Source organism: Pristiophorus japonicus, chromosome 3 (assembly GCF_044704955.1).
Source record: "Pristiophorus japonicus isolate sPriJap1 chromosome 3, sPriJap1.hap1, whole genome shotgun sequence".
NCBI classification, from domain to species: Eukaryota; Metazoa; Chordata; class Chondrichthyes; family Pristiophoridae; genus Pristiophorus; species Pristiophorus japonicus.
In genome coordinates this window covers 67,827,200-67,844,295 of record NC_091979.1, presented here as the reverse complement: position 1 = coordinate 67,844,295, position 17,096 = coordinate 67,827,200, and the positions used below count along the sequence as shown (strand labels likewise).

At 45.3% G+C, this 17,096-nt stretch overlaps 1 protein-coding gene across 4 annotated transcripts in view; it reads right to left on the bottom strand.

Annotated features, from left to right (window-relative positions):
• Nucleotides 1-17,096, bottom strand: part of zranb3 (zinc finger, RAN-binding domain containing 3) — a 186,126-nt gene that overhangs the window by 134,421 nt on the left and 34,609 nt on the right. The gene's annotated exons all lie outside the window — the stretch shown is intronic.

The following is a 17,096-nucleotide window of genomic DNA, read 5'->3' as shown; positions in this document are numbered from 1 at the left end:
GGAAACAAGCAGCCTTGAGGAAGAATAGGATGTGGGGTTTCAAAGCTCAGCTCAGGGTTAAACAGGACACCAATATTACAGATGTAAAAACAGAAAATGCTGGAAATCTCAGCAGGCCGGTTCAACCGGAGAAGGTAGCCAAGAAGCAAGGTGGAATAAATGACAAGGGAATAGTTTGTGAAGGGAGCAGAGGACGGATCCTGGGTGGACTCAGGAGGCGTTTGTGAGTGGCAGGAAAGATAACCCAATGTTGATGATGCATTGACTGCGTTGAGAAGTAGGAATGGAACGATGCAAGAGCAGTCCTCTAGATGGCAGAGAAGAGACATTGGAAGAGGTTTGCAAGATCAAACCCTGAATAAAGGTTCAGGAGGGATAAAACACCATAATCACAGTAACACAGGATGTCATTCGTGACTTTCACGAAGATATTTTCAATGCTGCAAGAAGCCAGACTGTAGGGATTTTAACAGGGAGATGGTCATGGTGTTGGAAACATTCAAGCACCTTCGAGAAGAAAAGGGGATTGGTGATGGGACAGTACTTCAAGGCAATGGAATTTTTTTTTTTTTGAGGGGTTGATAATAGCAATTTTGAAAAAGGGAGTGACAGAGCCAGAGGTAAAGGTACCACTGTATGTCAGCCAATAGGAAATACATGAGCTTGGAAAAAGAGTTTAGGGGTTAGGAGTTGAATTGAAGTGAGGATTGAGGTAGCAGGAGGTGGATTTGGAGGACAAAATGAGCTTTGAGATGGTGGGGAGGGAAGAGAGTCAGCAAGAAACTGCAAAGAGATGGGGTGGTTGGATGACAGGAAGCAGTGGGCAAGAAACAGGGGCAGAGCAGGAAAAGCAGTTGCATGAATGATCTTCATCTTCGAGATTAAGCAGTCCATGAGCTCCTCGTGTGCTCGAGATGAGGGCAGAGGGGTTTCAGGAGGCATTTGGTCATGTTCTTGCCCTCCAGCATGATCATTGTGTAACAGGTTGTTTTGGCTGAAGAGAGTGAGGCACAGTAGTGCTTTATATGGTCAAGCCAGATTTGGCAATTGATGGCTTAGTCAGTCAGGAGCCAGAAATGTTCAAATTTGCACTCCTCTGACTTGGAGCAAAGATGGGGGCTGAAACAGGAAAGTGACCAGAGGTAAAGGCTGCAATTGATTTTCTGGGAACAAAGATGTTGAGGGAAATGGCGAGCGAGCGATTAAGCAGACAGCAGAAGTATCATTAAAGGTGGAGGGACTTGGAAATTTGAAAGGAAATATTAGAGGGCGTGGGGGTAATTTGTTCTAGAGGCAAATGGGGAGAATACTGAGATTGAAGGGGGAGGGCATGGTAAGGGAGAGAGGGATTCTCTCATTGTCTTTTCAATGATCGAACAGCCATGTGGTAATAGGTGAAAAGGGTACCTAAGTATGTGGAGGAGTTTATATGGTGGGAGAGATGTACATGTTTCTTGATTGGACAAATCAAATTGGTCAGGGTAGCCTTGAGGAAGAGTTCATACAGTGCATAAGGGACAGGTTCGTTGAGCAGTATGTAATAGAACCAACCAGGGGGCTGGCTATCTTAGATCTGGTCCTGTGTAATAAGACAGGACCAGACCTGCGTCGGCGGCAGTCGGGAACAGCGTCGAGGAGGTCCGTTGGTGAGGCCTATAAAAGGCACAGCAGGGAGTCCAGGGCCCAGCGTCGGCGGCAGTCGGCAGCAGCGTTGAGGAGGTGCGTTGGTGAGGCCTATAAAAGGCACAGCAGGGAATCCGGGGCCCAGCGTCGAGGAGGTCCGTTGGTGAGGCCTATAAAAGGCACAGCAGGGAGTCCAGGGCCCAGTGTCGGCGGCAGTCGGGAGCAGCGTCGAGGAAGTCCGTTGGTGAGGCCTATAAAAGGCACAGCAGGGAGTCCGGGGCCCAGCGTCGAGGAGGTCCGTTGGTGAGGCCGATAAAAGGCGAGCTGGTGCAGCCACAGGGAGAAGGCAAAAAAGAAGTAGAACGAAACAGAAAGGTGACGTCACAGCCAAGAGGGTAAGTGATTGGCTGGTGATTGGTGAGTAGTTTTTCTTTTTTCTCTTCTATAACAGTGAGTAAACTTTAGCATTGTTGTTGCTTATCTAAGGGTTAAGTCATGGCAGGAGAGCTCGGTCACGTGTTATGCTCCTCCTGTACCATGTGGGAACTCCGGGACGACTCAAGTGTCCCTGATGACTATGTGTGCGGGAAGTGTATCCGCCTCCAGCTCCTGACGGACCGCGTTGCGGAGTTGGAGCTGAGGGTGGATTCACTCTGGAGCATCCACGATGCTGAGAATGACATGAGTAGCACGTGTAGCGAGTTGGTCGTACCGCAGAAGAAGGGTCCACAGCCAGATAGGGAATGGAAGACCAGCAGGAAGAGTAGTGCAAGGAAGGTATTGCAGGGGTCCCCTGTGGTCATCCCCCTGCAAAACAGATACACTGCTTTGGGTACTGTTGGGGGGGATGACTCATCACGGGAGGGCAGCAGCAGCCAAGTTCATGGCACCGTGGCTGGCTTTGTTGCACAGGAGGGCAGGAAAAAGAGTGGGAGAGCGATAGTGATAGGGGATTCAATTGTGAGGGGAGCAGATAGGCGTTTCTGTGGCCGCAACCGAGACTCCAGGATGGTATGTTGCCTCCCTGGTGCAAGGGTCAAGAATGTCTTGGAGCGGGTGCAGGATATTCTAAAAAGGGAGGGAGAACAGCCAGTTGTCGTGGTGCACATTGGTACCAACGAGTAGTAATCTCGGGATTGCTACCAGTGCCACGTGCTAGTCAGAGTAGGAATCGCAGGATAGCGCAGATGAATACGTGGCTTGAGCAGTGGTGCAGCAGGGAGGGATTCAAATTCCTGGGGCATTGGAACCGGTTCTGGGGGAGGTGGGACCAGTACAAACCGGACGGTCTACACCTGGGCAGGACCGGAACCAATGTCCTAGGGGGAGTGTTTGCTAGTGCTGTTGGGGATGGGAACCAATGCAGGGAGACAGAGGGAAACAAAAAGGGGACAAAAGCAAAAGACAGAAAGGAGATGAGGAAAAGTGGAGGGCAGAGAAACCCAAGGCAAAGAACAAAAAGGGCCACTGTACAGCAAAATTCTAAAAGGACAAAGGGTGTTAAAAAAACAAGCCTGAAGGCTTTGTGTCTGAATGCAAGGAGTATCCGTAATAAGGTGGATGAATTAACTGTGCAAATAGATGTTAACAAATATGATGTGATTGGGATTACAGAGACGTGGCTCCAGGATGATCAGGGCTGGGAACTCAAATCCAGGGGTATTCAACATTCAGGAAGGATAGAATAAAAGGAAAAGGAGGTGGGGTAGCATTGCTGGTTAAGGAGGAGATTAATGCAATAGTTAGGAAGGACATTAGCTTGGATGATGTGGAATCTATATGGGTAGAGCTGCAGAACACCAAAACGTTAGTGGGAGTTGTGTACAGACCTCCAAATAGTAGTAGTGATGTTGGGGAGGGCATCAAACAGGAAATTAGGGGTGCATGCAATAAAGGTGCAGCAGTTATAATGGGTGACTTTAATATGCACATAGATTGGGCTAACCAAACTGGAAGCAATCCGGTGGAGGAGGATTTCCTGGAGTGCATAAGGGATGGTTTTCTAGACCAATATGTCGAGGAACCAACTAGGGGGAGGCCATCTTAGACTGGGTGTTGTGTAATGAGAGAGGATTAATTAGCAATCTCGTTGTGCGAGGCCCCTTGAGGAAGAGTGACCATAATATGGTGGAATTCTGCATTAGGATGGAGAATGAAACAGTTAATTCAGAGACCATGGTCCAGAACTTAAAGAAGACTAACTTTGAAGGTATGAGGCGTGAATTGGCTGGGATAGATTGGCGAATGATACTTAGGGGGTTGACTGTGGATGGGCAATGGCAGACATTTAGAAACTGCATGGATGAACTACAACAATTGTACATTCCTGTCTGGCGTAAAAATAAAAAAGGGAAGGTGGCTCAACCGTGGCTATCAAGGGAAATCAGGGATAGTATTAAAGCCAAGGAAGTGGCATACAAATTGGCCAGAAATAGCAGCGAACCTGGGGACTGGGAAAAATTTAGAACTCAGCAGAGGAGGACAAAGGGTTTGATTAGGGCAGGGAAAATGGAGTACGAGAAGAAGCTTGCAGGGAACATTAAGACGGATTGCAAAAGTTTCTATAGATATGTAAAGAGAAAAAGGTTAGTAAAGACAAACGTAGGTCCCCTGCAGTCAGAATCAGGGGAAGTCATAACAGGGAACAAAGAAATGGCGGACCAATTGAACAAGTACTTTGGTTCGGTATTCACTAAGGAGGACACAAACAACCTTCCGGATATAAAAGGGGTCAGAGGGTCTAGTAACTGAGGGAAATCCTTATTAGTCGGGAAATTGTGTTGGGGAAATTGATGGGATTGAAGGCCGATAAATCCCCAGGGCCTGATGGACTGCATCCCAGAGTACTTAAGGAGGTGGCCTTGGAAATAGCGGATGCATTGACAGTCATTTTCCAACATTCCATTGACTCTGGATCAGTTCCTATGGAGTGGAGGGTAGCCAATGTAACCCCACTTTTTAAAAAAGGAGGGAGAGAGAAAACAGGGAATTATAGACCGGTCAGCCTGACATCGGTAGTGGGTAAAATGATGGAATCAATTATTAAGGATGTCATAGCAGTGCATTTGGAAAGGTGTGACATGATAGGTCCAAGTCAGCATGGATTTGTGAAAGGGAAATCATGCTTGACAAATCTTCTGGAATTGATGATTCCAGTAGAGTGGACAAGGGAGAACCAGTTGATGTGGTATATTTGGACTTTCAGAAGGCTTTCGACAAGGTCCCACACAAGAGATTAATGTGCAAAGTTAAAGCACATGGGATTGGGGGTAGTGTGCTGACATGGATTGAGAACGGGTTGTCAGACAGGAAGCAAAGAGTAGGAGTAAATGGGGACTTTTCAGAATGGCAGGCAGTGACTCGTGGGGTACCGCAAGGTTCTATGCTGGGGCCCCAGCTGTTTACACTGTACATTAATGATTTAGACGAGGGGATTAAATGTAGTATCTCCAAATTTGCGGATGACACGAAGTTGGGTGGCAGTGTGAGCTGCTATGAGGCTGCAGAGCGACTTGGATAGGTTACGTGAGTGGGCAAATGCATGGCAGATGAAGTATAATGTGGATAAATGTGAGGTTATCCACTTTGGTGGTAAAAACAGAGACACAGACTATTATCTGAATGGTGACAGATTAGGAAAAGGGAAGGTGCAACAAGACCTGGGTGTCATGGTACATCAGTCATTGAAGGTTGGCATGCAGGTACAGCAGGCGGTTAAGAAAGCAAATGGCATGTTGGCCTTCATAGCGAGGGGATTTGAGTACAGGGGCAGGGAGGTGTTGCTACAATTGTACAGGGCCTTGGTGAGGCCACACCTGGAGTATTGTGTACAGTTTTGGTCTCCTAACCTGAGGAAGGACATTCTTGCTGTCGAGGGAGTGCAGCGAAGGTTCACCAGACTGATTCCTGGGATGGCGGGACTGACCTATCAAGAAAGACTGGATCAACTGGGCTTGTATTCACTGGAGTTCAGAAGAATGAGAGGGGACCTCATAGAAACATTTAAAATTCTGACTGGTTTAGACAGGTTAGATGCAGGAAGAATGTTCCCAATGTTGGGGAAGTCCAGAACCAGGGGTCACAGTCCAACGATAAGGGGTAAGCCATTTAGGACCGAGATGAGGAGAAACTTCTTCACCCAGAGAGTGGTGAACCTGTGGAATTCTCTACCACAGAAAGTTGTTGAGGCCAATTCACTACATATATTCAAAAAGGAGTTAGATGAAGTCCTTACTACTAGGGGGATCAAGGGGTATGGCGAGAAAGCAGGAATGGGGTACTGAAGTTGCATGTTCAGCCATGAACTCATTGAATGGCGGTGCAGGCTAGAAGGGCTGAATGGCCTACTCCTGCACCTATTTTCTATGTTTCTATGACAGGATTAATAAACAATCTCCTAGTAAAGGATCTCCTTGGAATGAGTGATCAGAGCATAGTTGAATTTCAAATTCAGATGGAGGGCGAGAAAGTTGGATCTCAAACCAGCGTACTAAGCTTAAATAAAGGAGACTAACAATGTATGAGGGCAGAGTTGGCTAAAGTGGACTGGAAAAATAGATTAAAGTGGTGGATTATTGATGAACAGTGGCATACATTTAAGGAGATATTTCATAACTCTCAAGAAAAATATGTTCCAGTGAGGAGGAAAGGGTGTAAAAGAAAAGACAGCCATCTGTGGCTAACTAAATAAAGGGCATACAAAGTGGCCAAAACTAGTAGGAGACAGAAGATTGGGAAGCTTTTAAAAGCCAGTAAAGAATGACTAAAAAAATTATTAAGAAAGGGAAGATAAACTATGAAAGTAAATTAGTACAAAATATAAAAACAGATAGCAAGAGTTTCTACAGGTATATAAAAAGGAAAAGAGTGGCTAAAGAAAATGTTGGTCCGTTAGAGGATGAGACCAGGGAATCTGTGATAGGGAACGTGGAGATGGCAGAAACCTTGAACAAATATTTTGTATCAGTATTTACGGTAGAGGACACTAAAAATATTCCAACAGTGGATAGTCAAGGGGCGATAGGAGAGGAGGAACTTAACACAATCACAATCACTGAGGAGGTGGTACTCAGTAAGATAATGGGACTAAAGGCAGATAAATCCCCTGGACCTGATGGCTTACATCCTAGGGTCTTAAGAGAAGTTGCAGCAGGGATAGTGGATGCATTGGTTGTAATTTACCAAAACTCCCTGGATTCTGGGGAAGTCCCAGCAGATTGGAAAACTACAAATGTAATGCCCATATTTAAAAAAGGAAGCAGACAAAAAGCAGGAAACTATGGACCAGTTAGCCTGACATCTGTGGTTGGGAAAATGTTGGAGTCCATTATTAAAGAAGCAGTAGCAGGATATTTGGAAAAGCACAATTCAGTCAAGCAGAGTCAGCATGGATTTATGAAGGGGAAGTCATGTTTGACAAATTTGCTGGAATTCTTTTGAGGATGTAATGAATGGGGTGGATAAACGGGAAGCAGTGGATGTGGTGTATTTGGACTTCCAGAAGGCATATGACAAGGTGCCACATAAAAGGTTACTGCACAAGATAAAAGTTCATGGGGTTGGGGGTAATATATTAGCATGGATAGAGGATTGGCTAACTAACAGAGAACAGAGTCGGGATAAATGGGTCATTTTCCGGTTAGCAAACAGTAACTAGTGGGGTGCCGCAGGGATCGGTGCTGGGGCCTCAACTATTGACAATCTATATTAACGACTTGGATGAAGGGACCGAGTGTAACGTAGCCAAGTTTGCTGATGATACAAAGGTGGAAGGAAAAGCAATGTGTGAGGAGGACAAAAAAACCTGCAAAAGGATAGAGACAGGCTAAGTGAGTGGACAAAAATTTGTCAGATGGAGTATAATGTCGCAAAATGTGAGGTTCTGCACTTTGGCAGAAAAAAAAATCGAAGAGCAAGTTATTATTTAAATGAAGAAAAATTGCAAAGTACTGCAGTACAGTGAGACCTGGGGGTCCTGGTGCATGAAACACAAAAGGTTAGTATGCAGGTACAGTAAGTGATCAGGAAGGCCAATGGAATCTTGGCCTTTACTGCAAAGGGGATGGAGTATAAAAGCAGGGAAGTCTGGCTGCAGTTCTTCAGAGTATTGGTGAAGCCACACCTGGAATACTGCACACAGTTGTGGTTTCCATATTTAAGAAAGGATATACTTGCTTTGGAGGCAGTTCAGAGAAGGTTCACTTGGTTGATTCCGGAGATGAGGGAGTAGACTTCATGAGGAAAGCTTGTGTAGGTTGGACCTCTACTCATTGGAATTCAGAAGAATGAGAGGTGATCTTATCGAAACGTATAAGATTATGAGAGGGCTTGACAAGGTGGATGCAGAGAGGATGTTTCCACTGATAGGGGAGACTAGAACTACAGGGCACGATCTTAGAATAAGGGGCCGCCTATTGAAAACTGAACGAGGAGGAATTGCTTCTCTGCAGGTTTCAAATCTATGGAATTCTCTGCCCTGTGAGCTGTGGAAGCTGGGTCATTGAATGAATTTAAGACAGAGACAGTTTCTTAACTGATAAGGGAATAAGGAGTTATGGAGAGCAGGCAGGAAAGTGGACCTGAGTCCATGATCGGGTCAGCCATGATTGTATTAAATGGCGGAGCAGGCTCGAGGAGCTGCATGGCTTACTCCTGCTCCTATTTCTTATGTTATGTTGGAGAATTTTTATATTTAGAAGTCTGTAAAAAATAAAAAAGGCAGCATTTGAGTATTACAAAACCTAACTGCATGCTTAAATAATGGCAATTCTTTTCTATGATGGAAGACGGACAATAGCTGTTGTCTTGATTCATAGAATTTTCCATATCCTCTTGTCGATTTGCAAGCACAATTACAAATATGGGTGCCATATATTTAGTATCAGTTTGATTCTTTTTGGTCAATTTCATTTTCAATATGTAGTAAAAATGGTTTGTGTGCTCAACAACAGCTGATAATAAATCTAATATAATTTTGAATTTGATTCAGAGTATAAATGCCTGCATATTTATGTTTAGATGCCGAAGTATTTACATCTACTGGAGTGTTTCAATGTATGAATGCTAGCAAACTGCAAAGGAATTGGGCTTTAACACAAGAGCAGTATTGAGAACTTACTTTTTTTTTTAAAAACTTGTCTCGGAAGCAGGATTGTTTTTCAAGAAAACTGCCTTTTTTGGAGAAGAGACAAGGCCAGCAAGACCATCAGGGGAGCTCGGGATTCAGCTCTGGAGGACACAACTGCCAAGCTCCAGTGTCATCACTGGCAATGGGAAACAGAGGTACCACAATCCCACCATGGGCAGAAGATATAACTACAGCATGGCAAGTTTACACAGGCAAAACATTTAAAATCTGGACACAGGAAAGTGTGGAGAGAAAGAGAATGCAGATTTAAGATTTTTAATTTAGATAGATTATATAGAAACTATTTCAACCCAGCTTTCAGACAATTCAGAAAGAATAAAACACTGGATAATTTACTGGATGGGAGAAGTTACCTATCACAGCCATCGGACATAAAATGGCATTGCAAGACCTTTTCTGGCACTTCAATGGAATAAAAATCTTTTTTTGAGTTCGAAGCGCAGGATTAGTTAGCAACCAATCAATTCTGGTTTCATTAAATAACTATTTTTTTTCAATCATAGCCACAAAATGGAAGCAAATAGTGGGAGAAATACTAAGAAAATACTTTGAGTCTTTTGCAGACCAACACAATACGAGGGTCATTTTCGGCCCAACTCATCATTTGTGCTGAAACAGTTGTTGACCTCAAAATAGAAACAAGGGGCCCAAGTTTCCACAGGATAAAAAACGGGCGCCCCACCGAGCTGGACGCCCGTTTTTGGCGCCTACAACGGCGCCAGAAAAAAAACGCACTATTCTCGAGCGCTTTGCAGCTCCTTGTCTGTTTGGCACGGTGCCCAGGGGGGCGGAGCCTACACTCGCGCCGATTTTGGAAGTGGGAGGGGGCAGGTACTATTTAAATTAGTTTTCTTCCTGCCGGCAACGCTGCGCGTGCGCGTTGGAGCGTTCGCGCATGCTCAGTGTGAAAAAAAACATTGGCACTCGGCCATTTTTGTAGTTCTTTGTAGCTGTTTAATTTTTGAACATTTTTTAATAAAATCACATTGCCATCAGCACATCAGCGCTGAGGCTTCCCTTCTCACTGTCTCCTTCCCCTCCGCGGCAACAAACGGCTGTCTCCTTCCCCTCCACGGCAACAAGCCGCTGTCTCCTTCCCCTCCTCTGCGCGGCAACAAGCCGCTGTCTCCTTCCCCTCCTCTGCGCGGCAACAAGCCGCTGTCTCCTTCCCCTCCTCTGCGCGGCAACAAGCCGCTGTCTCCTTTCCCTCCCTCCCCTCTCTCCACGGCAACAAGCCGCTGTCTCCTTCCCCTCCCTCCCCTCTCTCCACGGCAACAAGCCGCTGTCTCCTTCCCCTCTCTCCACGGCAACAAGCCGCTGTCTCCTTCCCCTCCCTCCCCTCCTCTGTGCGGCAACAAGCCGCTGTCTCCTTCCCCTCCCTCCCCTCTCCACGGCAACAAGCCGCTGTCTCCTTCCCCTCCTCTGCGCGGCAACAAGCCGCTGTCTCCTTCCCCTCCCTCCCCTCACTCCACGGCAACAAGCCGCTGTCTCCTTCCCCTCCCTCCCCTCTCTCTCCACAGCAACAAGCCGCTGTCTCCTTCCCCTCCTTCCCCTCCCTCCCCTCCCCTGCGCGGCAACAAACGGCGGTTTCCTTCGAATGATGGCTGAAGCACTTTCACACAGGTAGGAAGATGGTTTATTTAATCTTTTCTTTGCTTATCAATGTTTATTCAGGTTGGATTTATTTGTATAATATTTGTAGAAGTATAAATAAGGATTTATTGTCGAATTTAATGACTTCCCTTCCCCACCTCGTTCTGGACGCCTAATTTGTAACCTGCGCCTGATTTTTTAATGTGTAGAACAGGTTTTTTCAGTTCTACAAAAATCTTCACTTGCTCCATTCTACTTTAGTTTGGAGTACGTTTTCACTGTGGAAACTTTCAAATCAGGCGTCAGTGGCCGGACACGCCCCCTTTTGAAGAAAAATTTCTGTTCTAAAGTAGAACTGTTCTACCTCACTAGAACTGCAAAAAAAAAAGTGGAGAATTGCGATTTCTAAGATAGTCCGTTCTCCACCAGTTGCTCCTAAAAATCAGGCGCAAATCATGTGGAAACTTGGGCCCATAGAAACATTGGGCCCAAGTTTCGAGCCGCGCCTAGAACGGCGCAGTCCCGACCTGGACGCTCGTTTTTCACGCCACAAAGTGCGCCTAAAAAAAACTTCCAGATTCTCCAGCTCCCTGCAGGTCGTTTGCAGCTCGGCGCAGCGCAGCAGGAGCTGTAGGGGGCGGAGCCAGGTCCCTGCGCTGAAAACAGTGCCGGGACCTCTGCACACGCGCGCTACAGTGGGCGCACATGTGCAGTAGCTCCAGGCGCCCAAAACTGCGTGGGAGGGACCGAAGCACGCAGCCCCTAGCCCTGGCCCAATGGCCTCACTGGGGCTGCGTGAATAAGGCTCCTCCCACGCCCAGCTCCTGCTTCCTCCCGACCCGACTCGACTCCCGCTTCCCGCCCCCAGACCGGACCCCACCCCGACCCGACTCCCATCTCCCCCCCCGCCCCCGACCTGACCCCCCCGGACTGGACCCGACCCGACTCCCGCTAGTACCCGATCCCAGAGTACTTCAGGAAGTGGCCCTAGAAATAGTAGGTGCATTGTTGGTCATTTTCCAACATTCCATGGACTCTGGATCAGTTCCTAAGGATTGGAGGGTAGCTAATGTAACACCACTTTTTTAAAAAAGGAGAGAGAAAACAGGGAATTATAGACCGGTTAGCCTGACATTGATAGTGGGGAAAATGCTGGAATCAATTATTAAAGATGTAATAGCAGCACATTTGGAAAGCAGTGACAGGATCAGTTCAAGTCAGCATGGATTTATGAAAGGGAAATCATGCTTGATAAATCTTCTGGAGTTTTTTTGAGGTAACTAGTAGAGTGGATAAGGGAGAACCAGTGGATGTGGTGTATTTGGACTTTCAAAAAGCTTTTGACAAGGTCCCACACAAGAGATTAGTGTGTAAAATTAAGGCACATGGGATTGGGGGTAATGTATTAATGTGGAGAGGGAACTGGTCAGTCGACAGAAAACAAAGAGTGGGAATAAACGGGTCCTTTTCAGAATGGCAGGCAGTGACTAGTGGGGTAATGCAAGGTTCAGTGCTGGGACCCCAGCTATTTACAATATATATTAATGATTTAGACGAAGGAATTGAGTGTAATATCTCCAAGTTTGCAGATGGCACTAAGCTGGGTGGCGGTGTGAGCTGTGAGGAGGACGCTAAGAGGCTGCAGGGTGACTTGGACAGGTTAGGTGAGTGGGCAAATGCATGGCAGATGCAGTATAATGTGGATAAATGTGAGGTTATCCACTTTGGTGGCAAAAACAGGAAGGCAGATTATTATCTGAATGGTGACAGATTAGTAAAAGGGGAGGTGCAACAAGACCTGGGTGCCATTGCACATCAGTCATTGAAGGTTGGCATGCAGGTGCAGCAGGCAGTGAAGACAGCAAATGGCATGTTGGCCTTCATAGCTAGAGGATTTGAGTATCAGAGCAGGGAGGTCTTACTGCAGTTGGACACTGCCTTGGTGAGACCATACCTTGAGTATTGTGTGCAGTTTTGGTCTCCTAATCTGAGGAAGGACATTGCTGCACTCCCTCAATAACAAGAAAGGTTCACCAGACTGATTCCCAGGATGGCAGGACTGACATATGAAGAAAGACTGGATTTACTAGGCTTATATTCACTGGAATTTAGAAGAATGAGAGGGGATCTCATAGAAGCATATAAAATTATGATGGGATTGGACAGGTTAGCTGCAGGAAGAATGTTTCCGATGTTGGGGAAGTCCAGAACCAGGGGTAAGCCATCTTGGACCGAGATGAGGAGAAACTTTTTCACCCAGAGAATTGTGAATCTATGGATTCTCTACCACAAAGTTGTTGAGTCCAGTTCATTGGATATATTCAAAAGGGAGTTACATTTGGCCCTTACGGCTAAAGGGATCAGGGGATATGGAGAGAAGGCAGGAGTGGGGTACTGAAGTTGCATGATCAGCCATGATCATATTGAATGGTGGTGCAGGCTCAAAGGGCCGAATGGCCTGCTCCTGCACCTATTTTCTATGTTTCAATCAGCGTAACAATTTTCATTACAAGTTTAGAATGAATGTCCTTGAATCCCAGTTTTATCATCCTGGTCATTGGTCCTCTATTCTCAGAAATTACAGCCACCAGCGAGAAAATGTATTATTGATGAAAGTAATTATATTTTAACCATTTGGATTCAATCACAGATAAGGCCATCTCTGATCACTTCCTTGTATCGCTCTCCACCCACATCCCCCTTCATTGCAATAAAAGAGAACATAAAAGATGTAAAGACATTTAAGATAGAAAGGGAGGAAATAATTGATAAACTAATCAAACGAAGAGAGGATAAAACTCCTGGTCTGCACATATTAGAAGAAGTTAGGGAAGAGATAGCAGTGGCACTATTACACAAAAATAAAAATGAATTAGAAAAGGGTATAGTGCCAGAGGACAGGCAGACAGCGAATGTGATTCCTATATACAGAAAGGGAGATTGAACAAGTCCGGGAAAAAAAAAAGGAAGATTTGCAATTATATAGCACCTTTCACTCAAAGCATTTTACAGCCAATGAAGTACTTTTGAAATATAGTCATTGTTGTAATGCAGGTAACGGGGCAGCCAATTTGCGCACAGCAAGGTCCGCAAACAGCAATGTGATAATGACCAGATAATCTGTTTTAGTGATGTTGATTGAGGGATGAATATTGGCCAGGACTCTGGGGAAAACACCGCTGCTCTTCTTCAAAAGAGTGCCATGGGATCTTTTACGTCTACCCGAGAGAGCAGATGGGGGTCTCGGTTTAACGTCTCATCTGAAAGATTGCACCCTCCAACAGTGCAGCACTCTTTCACTACTGCACTGGAATGTCAGCCGAGATTTTTGTGCTCAAGTCTCCGGAGTAGGACTTGAACTCACAACCTTCTGATTCAGAGGTGAGTGTGTTATCCACTGAGCCATCGCGGATACTCATTGAGACTATTATATTCTGGAGCTATAGACCAATTAGCTTAACGTCGGTGATAGGAAAGATAATGGAATCCTTACTCAAAGATGTAATAGAAAAACATCTAGAAACTGAAAATATAATAGTAGTAAGCATGGATTCCAAAAGCGAAGATCATGCTTGACCAACTTTATGGAGTTCTTTGAAGTAAAAGAAAGATGAGATAAGGGCAATGGAGGAGGCCCAAATTTTGCAGTTTTACTAATGGCGGCAAAACTGTCAGCATTCCCCATCAGTACTCTGTGAAACATACAGCAATTTCTGGCATCCTCACAGGCGCAGTTAAACGCAGAAATCCAGAAATTGCTGTCAGTGATTACCCACTCCTCCACAGAGTGCGAAATTCATGTTCTCGCAGTTGGAAATCTTAGAGATAGTTGAATTGATGTGAAATTCCACTTTTTACGCTCCAAAACTGCTGTAAAAAATACGGAAATAGTGTAGCCTTGTTGTACGATGTGTAACTGGGGTTTTAAGGGCATACCAAGTCATAATTACTGCTGAACAACCTCTCTGGCCCGAAAATATAATTTTATATTTGTGGATTGTCAAATTACTCCATTCCTGATAAAAATTCAAAAGATTTAAAAATAAAATGTTTAAGTTTATGATATTTCAGCTTCTACCTTCATCCCATGTGTATATCCCAATCTTTATTTTGCTTTCTGTAAAATTTATAAAAAGTGGATGATAAAACCTGCTTGTTACTTCCTGGTTTGATGTCTGAGAATTCTTCAATGTGATTGGTTGCTAGGTCTGCTTGATCACATCACTGTTGCTGGATGCCAGAAATCCCCTATAATTGGTGCTGGAATGAAATTAACAGCAGGAAGAGTGAAATCCATGCCACAGTGCTCGCTTGATCTTTGTCGATAGCTTTCTTCGAGGTCAGTGGCGAGCGCCGTCACTTCGTCGCTGACCGCAAAATCTGGGCCAAATGTATTTTGATTTTCAAAAAAACCTTCGATACGGTACAGCATTGTAGACCCATGACTGAAGTCAGAACATGTGGAGTCAGGAGACAAGTAGCAGAATGGATAGCAAGCTGGCTATGAAACTGGAGAGAGAGAGATGGGGTTAAAGGTAGCTACTTAGAATGGTAAATGGTGGGGAAATGGTGTTCCACAAGGTTCGGCTTGGGACCACTGTTGTTCACCATTTACGTAAACAAGGACTCGGGAATCGGAAGTACATCAAAATTTGTGGATGACAGCAAATTGGAGGGTATAGTTAATACAGCGGTGGACTGCAACAAAATACAGGAAGACATTAATCAATTTGCAGAATTGGTGTGTAAATTGCAAATGAATTTCAATATAGCTAAGTGTGATGTGGTGCATTTTGGTAGGAGGCAGAAGGCTCCTTGGGAAATAAGAATCAAAATGAGTTACAGGAGCAAAGTGATCGAGGGATACGTGTTCACAAATCATTAAAAGCAGCGAAGCAGGTTAATAAGGCCATAAACATGAAAACCAAGCACTAGGGTTCATTTCATGAGGAACAGAATTGAGAAGCAGAGGTTATGTTAAACTTATATAGAACCTTGCGTAGACCACACTTAATACTATGCATAGTTCTGGTTTCCAGATTACAAAAAGGAAACAGAAGGTGCAAAAGAGATTTACAAGGATGATACCAGAACTGTGAGTTTATAACTATCAGCAAAGACTGAACAGGGTGGGGTTCTTTTCTCCAGAAATGAGAAGGTTGACCTAACAGAGGTCTTTGAAAGTATGAAGGAGTTTGATAAGATAGATGTAGAAATGAGGTTTCCATTAGTGTGGGATTCCAAAACTAAAGGACCTAAATATAAAATGATTACTAATAAATCCTAGAAGGAATTCAGGAGTAACTTATTTACCCAAAGAGTGGTTAGAATGTGGAACTCCATTACCACAAGGAGCAGTTGTTGTGAAAGGCATAGATGCATTTCAGGGGGAGCTAGGTAAGCACAAGGGAGAAAAGAATCAAACTATATATTGATGGGGTTCGATGAAGAAAGGTGGGAGGAGGCTCGTGTGGAGCATAAACACCAGCATGGATCTTGAGCTAAATGGTCTGTTTCTGTGCTGTAAATAATTTGCAACCACGTTTTTTAAAATTCATTAGTGGGATGTGGGTGTCGCTGACAAGGACAGCATTTATTGCTCATCCCAAATGGCCCTCGAGAAGGCGGTGGTGAGCTGCCTTCTTGAAATGCTGCAGTCTGTGTGGTGAAGGTACTCCCACCGTAATGTTAGGGAGAGAGTTACAGGACTTTGACCCAGCGATGATGAAGGAATGGTGATATATTTCCAAATCAGGATGGCTGTGACTTGGAGGAGAACTTGGAGGTGATGGTGTTCCCTTGCGCCTGCTGTCCTTTGTCCTTCTTGGTGGTACAGGTCAGGGTTTTGCAGGTGGTGTTGAAGAAGCCTTGGCGAGTTGCTGTGGTGCATTTTGCCAATGGTACATATTGCAGCCACAGTGTGTCGGTGATGGAGGGAGTGAGCATTTAAAGGCGGTGGATGGGGTGCCAATCAAGTAGGCTGCTTTGTCCTGAATGGTGTTGAGCTTCTTGAGTGGTGTTGGAGATGCACTAATCTAGGCAACTAGAGAATATTCCATCACATTCCTGACTGGAGCTTTGTAGATGGTGGAAAGGCTTTGGGGAGTCAGGTGGTGAGACACTCGCCGCAAAATACCCAGCCTCTGACCTGCTCTTGTGGTCCAGTTGGTGACCCCCAGGATGTTGATAGTGGGGAGATTCAAAGATGGTAATGCTGTTGAATGTCAAGGGGCGGTGCTTAAACTCCGTTTTGTTGGAGGCAGTCATTGCCTGGCACTTAAGTGACAAATAACATTGGCGTCACACATCAGCCCAAGCCTGAAGGTCTTGTTGCATGCGGGCATGGACTGCTTCTTTATCTGAGGAGTTGCGAATGGAACTGAACACTGAATTCATCAGCGAACATCCCCACTTCTGACCTTATGATGGAGGGAAGGTCATTGATGAAGCAGCTGAAGATGTTTGGGGCTAAGACACTGGCCTGAGGAACTCCTGCAAGCGATGTCTTGGGGCTGGGATGATTGACCTCCAACAACCACAACCATCTTCCTTTGTGCTAGGTATGACTCAAGCCAGTGGCGAATTTAACAATTCCCATTGACTTTAATTTTACTAGGGCTCCTTGATGCCACACTCGGTCAAATGCTGCCTTGATGTCAAGGGCAGCCACTCTCACCTCACCTCTGGAATTAAGCTCTTTTGTCCATGTTTATACCAAGACTGTAATGAGGTC